Source organism: Ceratosolen solmsi, unplaced genomic scaffold, assembly GCF_000503995.2.
Source record: "Ceratosolen solmsi marchali unplaced genomic scaffold, CerSol_1.0 scaffold29, whole genome shotgun sequence".
Lineage (NCBI taxonomy): Eukaryota > Metazoa > Arthropoda > Insecta > Hymenoptera > Agaonidae > Ceratosolen > Ceratosolen solmsi.
This window is the reverse complement of record NW_011948417.1, coordinates 5,439,366-5,451,907: the sequence shown is the minus strand read 5'-3', so window position 1 is coordinate 5,451,907 and position 12,542 is coordinate 5,439,366. Positions and strand designations below refer to the sequence as shown.

Below are 12,542 nucleotides of genomic sequence, written 5' to 3'. Positions count from 1 at the left end.
GTTTCCTGGAAGAAAATTCCGTCTGAAGTAAAATCGAAGTATAAGTTTAGAAAGCTTCTCCTGTAATTTAGAAAAAATTCAAAATTTTTGAAGTAATATTAAGCGACAAGAGAATTATTAGGCAATTATTGTAGAAATACTATTATATTATTAGTAAATTTCAATAATTTTGAAAAATGAATTGGTATCAATTAGTATGCAATAACGAAAAAATAAGATAGCTGATTATTTGATATTCATTGGTATTATAAGGTAAATCAATTTCTTATTCTATGCGATTCGTGTATTTAAATTCTTCAATTGATCAAATAAGCCGAGCTTTAGACCAAACTTTAAGCCTATCTTTAACTTATAAAAAATAGTTATAAAGTATAATAATATGAATTATTTTAAATAAATATCATGTTAATTGCTGATAATTTATTTAAATTTTCATAGGTAATTTACATGCTAATTAGTATATTTTTGAATAAATGCATGAATCGAATACGAAAAATGAACGATGCTTTTCTTTAAATTTAGTTGACGATTCCGATAAATAAAATTTTATTCAATTTGTATCTTTAGCTGTTTTAATTTGAAATTGTATCGACATATATTGAAAATGTATGTATTATTTTATAGTAATATGCAATGCAAATAACAGCAAATAAATATAATAATTTTTAAACATATTTTATCGTCAATTTAATATCGTCATATCTTAATAGTTTTATTATCGCATATAAAAATAACTCTTATATACTGTAAAATACATAAAATAGGAAATTTTATGAATCCCATACCTAAGAGTGCGGTTTATAAAAGATAAAAATTATAATTTATAATTTATAATTACTTCCCATACTTCTATAAATAAAATACATTTGATGCAAAATTTATTAAAGCATCACTCATATTTATGGTGAAATAACCATATATGCATATTCTATGATTAATAGAATTAAAATGCATAATTGTATAATATCAGTTTAAGGGTATAGCAGCGTTATGAGAAAGAGAACGGGTGTGGGACAATTTTCGGTTGGCTGCGGTCCATCACGATTGCGCTGGACCAGCGACTGCGGATAGCAACAGGACGCTCCGAATTCCAGACTTGGGACTTCTTCATTCGGGCCCACAAGATTTTCATTGGTCTGGCCAGGCTGCTAGACCAGTCTGTCGTCCGGACTGGTTATGCATGAGTTTAATAACTTAGCCACAACTGCCCGATAAAGGGTCCCACCTCCCTTCTTCTTTTACATCTTTTTCTGCGCGGTTCCTTCTGGCATCATCCTATTGGAACATCGCACGTATCTCGTCGGCCCGACTCCCGCAAAAACGCGGAGGTGAAAAAATAATACTGAAAACTGGAAAACCTGAGTCACTTGAAGTTTTATCTAGCCGGAAAATCCGGCTGCCTGATTTGAAGTAGATCGAAAGAAAAGGGGGCGTAACCTCAACGTACTTAGTTACGTTTCAGCTGGGGGTAAAACTTTTTAGGGTTGATTGATGCAGTCAGGTTTTTGTTACAGCTATTATCATTGGAAATTCATTTTTCTTTTTATTCTTATTTTTTATTCTTAAGTTATAACTTCTGAGAAAAACATTTTTTAATTATTTAATTGATTCGAATGAATCATAAAATTTTATTATCTAGGAAGTTATATTTAAGTGAAATTATAAACATAATATTGTAAATTAATGTAATTTGTTTTGCCTTCTTTCTTAAAGAAAAATTAATCAGTATTTAATTAATTTGAGACAAAAACATATAATTAAAACAATAATAATAGATTACATTATCTATTCATATTTTATTCGAAAATAGTTTATATACAACATAGTTTCAATATCCCTAGTTGCGTATACATTCGGTAGTTTGTAATAAATTAAAATTCTCTATATAAAAGCACGCATAAAGTGTTATGCGTGAAATTGTCGTGACTTAATCCCGATGAAATAAAACGAGAAGAAACTATGTCGAGAAGGAAAAGGTAAAGATGAAGAAAATCACATCTTACCTTGCGTAGTCTTTAAAAATTGTCGAGATGTAAACAGAATCTCTCTCCCCCCCCTCCCTCATACAAGATTGTTTAGTTAAAGTGCATCTCACTGGCTTTTTGGGCTTTACGAATTCCTTGCCTTTCTTGCCACACTTCACCTTCGTTTATGTGAACTTTTAACTTCGTTTTCTTAGAAGAGGTTCTCTCTCTCTGAGATCCTAAAGCCTCTATTCGGCACTTCACCTTCTCACGTATAAATTCTTCCTTTTCCACGCTTGTGCACACGCCTTTTAAAGATAAAGCTAGCGCATCCCATTCATCTCTTTTAGATCTTTTAAGTTTCCCTTTGAAAAAAAAACTATATTACCTTCGCGTCTGTAGTGATGCCGATACGATAATCCCCATTTTCAAAAGAAACGTTTTATTTGTTGAAGTCAAAATCTTACCTACTCTGCTTCTTCTGAATATTTACTATTTTACTAAATGTTAAAGCTTCATACTCAGACTATTTCATATTTAAGGTATATTATATCTTCATAATTTTTGAGATTTATTTTCTGCGCGCACGCGCGCGCGCGCACACACACACACACACACACACACACACACACACACACACACACACACACACACACACACACACACACACACACACACACACACACGCACGCACGCACGCACGCAAAATGTAAACACAAAATCGCACATATGCCTGAAACAAAAGCTTTCGTTTGATTAATTATTCTCCAGGCCAATAAATATTGTTTTTCATTTTACTGCAAAAATATAAATCTCACTCTAAATATAGAAATTAGTAATTACTTATGCATTGAAAAACTATATAACTATATTTTATAATTTATTTAAATAAATGTTTCATATTTAATTGCTTAAAGTAATTTAATTAAAAAATTATAAGAATAACTGCAATCTATAATACCAACTAATTTATAATTTATGTTTGTAAAATATTAATATTAATATTTTATTCGTATTAATGTATTTATAAATACCGTTTATACCCATAATTAATTTTGTACAATGCTATAACAGTTATGAAAATATAAGCACATCCTTAATGATCTCGTTTAATGGTAATAACAATCTCATCATTAATTATGAATATCAATATTTTTGCGACTAGAACTTACGCATTGATATATAAGCCATAGTATGGTAATATTTACTTTCGTTAAAATATTTTTTATTCCCTTTCATATTAATGCAACATTATAAAACTATTAATTATATTAATAATTATATTGATTAATTTTAGTGAAAATAGTTTATGAAATAATTCTAGGGTTGATTTTGGATTTGAATTTTTATTTTTTTTTTTTTTTTTTTTTTGATATTGCGAGAGAGTACTGAAAAATATGTAAAAAAAAAAAAAATTATTACAGATCTTATAATAAATAGTGGATGTTGAAAACGAAAAAAAAAAAAAATTAAACCGAACATTTATGACGAACGAAGTACAAAATGAAGTTACTGTGCTAATATGAAATGATGATTATGAGAATGTAATATAACAAATACTCTCATGCAAAATTATAAATATGACGTTAAAGACGGCAATTACTGTACGATTTATAAAGTATTTATTAAATACTATGATCGACTGTTTATAATTAAAGAATGTTTAAATTATGTTGTCAGTGTAAGACATTATAAAAATTATCGGGGTTGAACAACTTACACGTGCGTTCTATTACTATGTTTAAATAATTTATCCAATTAATTTTCTCATTAAACGTAAAGCAAAAGATGAAAAGGTGTAAAATATTAATGACCTAATTTATTACTTAAGTAAGAAGTAAAATTATGAGAATCATTAAAGGGGTTTTAAAATAATTTGACTTGTGTATAAATCCACCTTTCTTCGGCCATTAATAATTAATTTTAACTTACAAAAATTCAGAAAAATTTGTGTATTAAATTGAGTTTTTAATTTTTAATTTTTAATCGGAACTGTCGCTTTTACGTACTTTTAATTTTTTATTATTACCTTCGTCATTCTGTAAAATCAGTAAAATAATCTGACAAATTACGTGACAATATTCTTATAAAGCAAATTGTTAGAATATCAACGATTTTATATGTAGATTTATTAAAATAATGGTTTCCAACAAAGAATTACTTACCTACGAATATTCTTAGTCTTTGCTAAAATATTTAAAAGTATCGTCAAGGCTTTTCTCAGCATAATGTTACGTATAAAAACAATATTTATCCTTTATTGTATAAAATGTAGCAACTCGGTTTTGTGCATATATATTTTTAAAATTCTAAATAAAAGTCACAAGTTTATTGAGAAATATATGTTCGGGAGAATTCGACACCTAGCAACACTCGAAGACTCATAAAACGCTGATCCCGACAACGCGTATTGCGTCAGAGACCAACGACTTTTCAGTCTTAATATCACGATAAAATAAACTGTTATTCGTAATTAGACTATGTAGCATACATGTCGATCGCAAGAAAATAATGCTCCACGATATAAATTCAATCGGTCGACTAATCTTTTCTGTATAGGTGATATGCAAAATTTTATGATATTTTATTAACGTTTTAGCGCAGATTGATTATTAGATTATAATAAAGAATAATGAGCATTTGCTTATTACGAATAATCACGATTCAATCAATATTTTCAAATAACACGAATTTACAATGTCTCTTAACATTTCAATGGTTTCTTTCTCATTTAAAATACTTTTATCTGCCATACAAGGAATTTATTGAAAAATAATCATTACATTAAATGAGCGAATGAAAGGATTATTTTTATTTTATCGATTAATGAAGATATCGATTAATGTAGATAAGTATGGAAGACGTAATTCCGTATGCTCTCGATTCAGCATTATCAAATAAAAAAAAAAAAGAAAGAAAAAAAAAGAAAAAAACAGAAAAAAAAAGAATAAAAAAGGCCTTCTCTGATAATTATTTGAAAATACGTATCAATTGCTTGCGCACATCCTAGTCCTTATAAAATTCTATAATTAATTAATTTTTCCAGTCTCTATAAATTGTGACATAATGAAGAAAGGGATTAGAATTTTAACGGCTAACCATATTGCAAAGAATGCGCACGATAAGGTAGTCGTTAAGATATCGATAATGAATATATCGCACCAATTCTTTATCAAGCGCCTACTTAAAGCGGCAATGAAAACTTAAGCGGCATTGAAAAGAAAATACGATTCGGTTTAAAACAAAAGTGCGGATCACTTGAGACCGTGAATCGAGGCGAGGAGATCGAAAAGTTTCGTGGCTCTGAGCCCGCAGTCATAACATCTTGTACTCACTCGTGACACGTGTTTGCTACAAAGAGTGCATTCATATTGGTTTGTATTAAGGTGACGTTGCGCGACGTGGCTCGCGACTCTCTCACGCTCTTAAAGAGCCAATGCAACACGCTCATTCTGAAAAAGCACTTGGGAGAAAGAGATGAAGTATGCGGATGAGGAGGGGCCTTAGAAATTAGAGGTGACGGAGGAGTTGCACGACGACGATGATGACGATTGACGATTGACGGTTGACGATGAGGATGCCGATGAAGATGATGATGATGACGATGATGATGATGACGACGACGACGACGACGATGACGATGATGAGGATGAGGATGATAAGTTATGTCTGGTGAAGATGCGCCACTGCGAAGTGAGCGATTCCTTCACGGAATATTAAGCGACTCTTCTCTCTACTTTCAAAAGATTCTGCCTTTGTCGTTTTCTCCTGCGAGACGGCGATTTCAAAGCTTTCTGTCTTTTCCGCTGGCCGTTGATTTATGTTCTCGTCAGCGCGCACACATCGTCGCGATGATCTTCACACGACTTCTCGCTACAGAAGTCAGAAGCGCCCGAAAATTAGAAGAAACGAAATAATTAGACGATTGTAGATCGACTTTACTCAATTCGGCCTCACGCCACGTATCTGAAAAAATAATTACAAGCCTGCAATTTGAAGGCGTCCCTCCACGTGTTGAGAATCCGAGGACCCGCGTGATTTCGTGTCTGAATGAGACGCGTTGTCAAGAGCGGCATCGGCCAAACATATACGATTGGACATAACAGCGAATTGAGACTTGACAACAACAATCGCGGAACGAGTGGCTCGTTGAGAGAGCGAGGTAAAGCGAGACAGAGCGGATCGGAATTCGAGATTCGAGCATGAGGCAAAACGATTACGTAAACGTCGGAGGAGAGTCCGGAGAGAGGCTCGGTGGGACTTGGGCTCGGTGGCACAGTTACTCCCAATGATATTTGCGTACTGACGGATCGGTTGAACTTGAGGGCGGAGGGGGAAGTGCTCGTTATCAAGGGGTCCGGCCCCACCACCGCTACCTGCCCCTCGTCGTCGCGTGCGGGAGTGGCGGTGTCTCGGGCGGAGCGAGGAAGAGGCTCGCATAGCAACACGAGGAAAGCGTCTCCGGAGCAGCGACGGTTTGGGCGCCCGCGGCGAAATAAACGACAAAGACAGACAAACAGTTAGACAGACCGAGAAAGAGAGCGCTTGTAGGGGGGGGGTGGTAAGTACGCGCTCGCGCTCGCGCACGTGTGGGTATAAGAGGCGGGGGGAGGGGTGGAGGGAAGCGAATCTCCTCCGGCCTCGTCCCTTCGCTCCCGCGCCCAGGAATTCGTTCTCGCTCCTAGTCCGAACCCCGACGGTCTCTGTGATATCGCCGGGAGGAAACCTCCGGAGAGTCCGGAACCGAATTGGACGGTGCACGTCGCGGGGATGTGGGCCAACCACACGCTGCCCCGTGAGAAAGGAGGATTCTTGAAAAAGTACGAGAGTCAACGGTCAACTCTGTTATTGCCTGCCGACTTTTCGCTTGCGAGCTTTTGTCGCCAACCGAGTCATTTTTCGAATGACGTAATTATTTCTGGCCTCTGTCACTGTCCTTCATGGAATTGCATTTTCATGGGATAAAATTAATGACGGGCTTTTTTTGTTTTAGACCGAGCTTTTTTTGTTCTTTTTCCTTTATCATCTATAATCAAGATAACCACTTTTCTATGCGGAAATAATGACTTATTAATTCATTAATGTATTTGGTGTGGCTATATTTAACGCTAATCGTCGGACTCTCACACATAAACAAATGATAAAACGTTTATAATGGAATTTAGCTTAGTTTTAGATTGTGAGAGAGAATATAAAGAGCGGAAATAAAATAATAACATGATTTAGTTGCAATCTAATGTAAAATAAAAATAAGATGAATATACCCGTGAATCGTGTAATCGAGCGAGATTCATTTCTATCGCACTTTCTTTCTTTCTCCTCTTCTTCTTCTTCTTCTTCTTCATCTTTTTCATCTTGGAGTTTATGGCGTTTCAAGGTGAGCCCAACGAATTTGCACCCATTAAGAGATTTTTTTCTCGTTATTCTATGGAGGTTTTTCAATTACAGTAAACGTATACGCGCTAATATGGATAATCCATTTTGTAAAATAAGATTTTCAACGCTACAAAAGGCGCATTAAATCAAGCGCGTAGAGTAATGTTAGAGTCGCTTCATTATGGTAAAAATTATCTTTTATTTTCATTGGCATTCTATGTTAGCGATGAATCTTGAAATTGCTTATGACCTGGCGAGATTGCACAAATCTATATATGATTTTTTGTCTATCTTCTTTCATGAAACATTTTAATTTTAAAATAACATATAGCTGTATATACAATACGATCTTTATAAATTTATTATACAATATTATATTCCGTAGGAAAACCTTTATCATTAATAATATCATTATGAGTAATAATAATATTAATGATACTAATGGGAATAGAAACAAAATTTAGATTTGTTTAAAATAAAATAGGAATAAAAGATTAAAAACTAAAAGCCTAATATGCCCAATAAGAACAAATACATTTTCAAAACAATTTCAATTGTTAATAATATAATGAAAAATGTTATTTTCATGTTGCAAACCGTTAAAATGCCGAATTATACAAATCTTTGCATATGTATCTGCGTTTGTAAGTATTAGATAACAATGATTTCTTTATGCTTACGTGACGACCATCGTCAGCAAAATGTTTCTTCATGTTAAAAAATGAGCAGAATTTTTCGCCAGATTTCCATTGGGTCAAATACCTCTCCCGTATCTCCTTGTTTACAAACAACCAAGATTCTAGCTTCGTAACCTCGTGGTCGTCATTTTCACGCGCTTCTCCTTTTTTCCTTTCTTCCTCCTCCGTTATAACCCACCCACCCCCTCTCTACCACCCTGCGCTCGTTGCATTCCCCGCGAGTTGTGCTCCCACCAACCGCCTATACCGCCGACGACGGTTGAGATTTAAATTCTATTTGGTGTCCGTGTACGTTTAGGGAGTTGGGCCTGGGAAACGGACGACTCTTTCTTTACTCTCATTCTCTCCTTCTTTTACTCGTTCTTTCCTTTTCCCTCATTTCTGCCCCCCCTCTCTCTCTCTCTCTCTCTCTCTCTCTCTCTCTCAGTCTCCCTTCCTCACTCCGTCCCACCCTCCCACACTCTCTCTCTCTCTCTCTCTCTCTCTCTCTCTCTCACCCTCCTTCCTTCATTTTCTCCACTGCCGCGCCTCAATTTATCAGTACATACAACTCTTCTCTCATTCTTTCTCTCATATCCCATACGCCTGGACCTTTCTCACATATCGCACGTTGTATCTCTTCGTTTCTGTCTTACTCGTCATAAGCATTTGTATTCTCTCGCTCATATGGTTTGGGTGATAGTGTTGCCGCATCCGATCATTTGCAAGACTCTTGTGCTAGGCAACACATTTTTAGCACGCGTTTTCGGCCGTTTTCATCTAACACCGTTTAAAAACCTTTTGAAATTCAAACTTTGAGTCGCAGTATAATGTAAATGAATATTGTAAGCGAATGCTTGGTTAACCAACAACTTATTATATCAACAGTTGTTTCGTAATTATTTTACAATTCTGCAATAATTTCAAATTTTATAACATTATTTCTCTCCCTCCATTGTACGCTCTATCTATAACCCTAACAGGTACTTAAGATTTTCATTCTTTTAGTTATTTCCATGATACACTTCTATAGAAATATGTAAAGAATAACATTAAGCATAAATATTACTTAAAACAAATATAGTATTAAAAATATTGTATCAATTTTTTTTATCGAATTTACGACAATAAATAAATTTTTGTCGAATTTTTAGTAGAAATAAGAAATCGTGTAGCTTTTTTTTTGGGAGGAAATGGAATCTTTAATAATATTAAATTTGAATTTTTTTTAAATTAATGAAATTTTTCGCTCTGATTCGTATTTAAATGCGTTTGAGAATTTTTTTTGTTTTTTGAAAAATTGTAATAAAATATTATTGTTTCAAGAGAACTTCAACAATGCGCTTAGCTCATTAAATTTATATCTAAACTCTATTGATATTTCTTATAACTTAAATATATGCTACAAGATTTAAAGGAATACTTCAGTGATTTTTAGCCCCGCGTGTGCCATATATCGGAAAACAAATCGTATCTACTTATTTTTTATTATATAAATTTGAAAATTTACAAATTTATTGATGCGTAATATCGAAATATTTAATAAAATTGTATAACCGTATGACAGTTTCAGCACTTTCATACATAGAAGAAGTTGCACGAAGCATTTATTCAACAGATCGATAAACTTATCTACTCCTCTAATTATTCATTTTCCGCCCGTTTTTAATTGCATTTCCTTTACTTTAACCAAGCCTTATTACTATTAGTTTCTTATTATTTTCAGACTTCCTTTATTATCATTAATTTAAGGAAATAAAGTCAGAGCACTTAAAAAAAAAAAAAAAAACATTAATTAAAAGAAAATTTTTTTAATTTAAGTACATTCGTAAATTCTTCTGTTAAAACTTTTTTTAATGGACTTGATGGGTGTTTGAAATTATGCGTCAGTATATTTTATCATAAGCTCATAGGATATCTAAACTAGAGTTTTGTAATTATCTATTTTTCATTCTAGTATTATGTATTCCCTAACAAAATTCATGAATAAGTTTTTCAATCATAAAATTCATATTTAATCAATTCGATACAGGAAACATACGTTTGTTAATTCAAAGTTTTTAAAAATATTTAATTTTAATATATAACAATAAAAAAAAAAAAAAAAAAAAAAAAAAAAAAAAAAAAAAAAAAAACGACAACTAAAAATAACACTATTAAAGAATACGCTTTTAAATAATTTTGATTGAATTTAGGCTGAATGTGATTAGCTATCGAGAAATATTAAGAAAATTTTGTTTGTTTTGACTTATCAGCTTTTCTGACGCGTGCATAATAAGCTTTTACTTATCCGTGTCATATTGTCTAAATAAAAATTGGCTTATTTTGGCAATCGAGACATGCTACATCGAGTACATTAATTTATAACTCTTTGGATGAAGACAACCGTTAGAAAGTGATAATGATAAAACATAAACAATAAAAACTCATGTATCATCAGTGTGACCTTTATCCAGATTAACGCCGCACACTTGTTTTGAATATGCTTATCGCGAGTATTGCGTAGTTGAATAACACGAGTCGTCCCAGCTAACTCAGCGCATTTTACCTCACTGGCTACTTAGAATTCCAACAATAATTCTCGTGTATTTATGCGCCACGGCGACTCCCTTTTTTTCGCAGTCGCGCGCCTGCCTCTCCGTACCCCGTGAAAAATCTCGACTTCCCCAATTTTCACACAAGACTCTTCTAATTCTTACCCAACTAAGTAGCTTTAAATGCCCTCTCTCCCATCTCGGTTAGTTCATCATCTTCTTGTTAAAATTCACTAGGTGTGCGTTGCAAAAAGAAGATGAAGAAACCCGACATGGAACTCTCTTCCAAAAACTTCGGTGTACGTGATCGCCAAATAGCATAATCGAATGCACGTAACTGCAACCGTGAGCTCGTGCATTTTTCACTGATTTGTCAAACCAGTTGTTTACAAACTCATTTGCTTCATTTTCTTCATTTGCTCCCTCGCTCTGCACACCCACTATTTTTCTCATTTTTTTTTTTTTTTTTTTGCATCTTCTTCTCATTCTTAGTGTTTAAACTTACACGATGATTGTGGCAAATCCACAGGCGCCTGACTTTTTTTTCAGATCTGCCTTACGTCTACCCAATATTTATAGACAAAGTTCAAAGAAAAGCTATTATTCATTTTTCTTACAACTTAAGAATTTATTGAAACTATAGCTGTTACCAACAAAATTTTACATCCTTACATATTGTATGCTTTATGTCTGTTTTTTAAATTAAGTGTATTGCACGGAGCACAAGTAGGACATGTTTATTATATAATTGTCAGAATAATAAGTCATCGACGCAATGTATAGTCATAATGCAAACTGCAGTTTTACATGCATAATTTGTGTCTTCAAGGACAGGACAATAAATAATGGAATATATTTTTTTCTTTTCGTTGAAATAAAGAGGTTTTTAATAAAGAAAATAATCTTTTATATTAATTTTGTTATTTACTAATAAAATAAAATTGAATGCTAAATTAAATGGTGTAAATAATGATTGTCAATCGAATTATTTACCATTTATGTTAGAAGAACGTCATTTAATAATTTTCTGAACTTTCTATCAAAATCTATAATATACAAAATAAATACTATTTTGTTATATTTATTATACTAAAAATCGTATAATTAAGACTTAAAGGTGCGATAGGACGTCTTGAATACGAAAAAATCATTTTTATTGTTGATATTCAATGCAATTTTTTCTTTACACATATAAAAATGTACATTGAGTAATAATCTTTTTCATCATATGTGAATTATGATTCCTTAAATGATTAATCATTCTTTATAAGATGCGTGTTTAATTGAAACAATAATATCTTTCGCAACTATCAGCTACTAGACTATCACAACATTTGTCAAATCGATCATTTTTATTTAAAAAACAACAAAAAAAACAAAAACAAAAACAAAAAACAGCGATAATTAATCCTAGAAGAACGTGTAAGTTAAGTTTGAAATAATCTTCTATAAGCAAATTAATTTCATAAGCATTTAATAAATTATAATTATTGTGCCGAAAAAATTCAAACTTAAATATTATTTATCCAATATAATATAATATTGAATTAAAATAGTGATACTCACAGTATAATATTGAAGTTCAATTATTAAAATGACGACAAATCAATTAATTTTCATAAAACTATTTTACTATTATAATATACTATCACTAGTATATTAAAATTATCAATCTAACGATTAATTAATAGAATTATAATTAAATTTATATATATATATATATATATATATATATATATATATATAAAATTGGCAATAATATTAAGTTGAAAAATTTAAATATTACTTTTAAATATCGAAAACATCTGCAACGAACTTTATTATTTTATTAATAACGTTAGTTACAAAATTATTGTGGCTCGTTAACATAAATAGAATGAAACAATTATTTGATAAATACAATAAAGCCTTAGGTACCTTTACGCATACACATTAAATGTACAAATAAAAATTATAAAGTTTCAAGAATAAATATCCCGATATGTTTTTTA

General features: G+C 32.2%; 1 protein-coding gene across 2 annotated transcripts in view; it reads left to right on the top strand.

The window, feature by feature from the left end:
- LOC105359717 (M-phase inducer phosphatase) overlaps positions 1–12,542 on the top strand; it is a 112,627-nt gene that overhangs the window by 69,029 nt on the left and 31,056 nt on the right. The gene's annotated exons all lie outside the window — the stretch shown is intronic.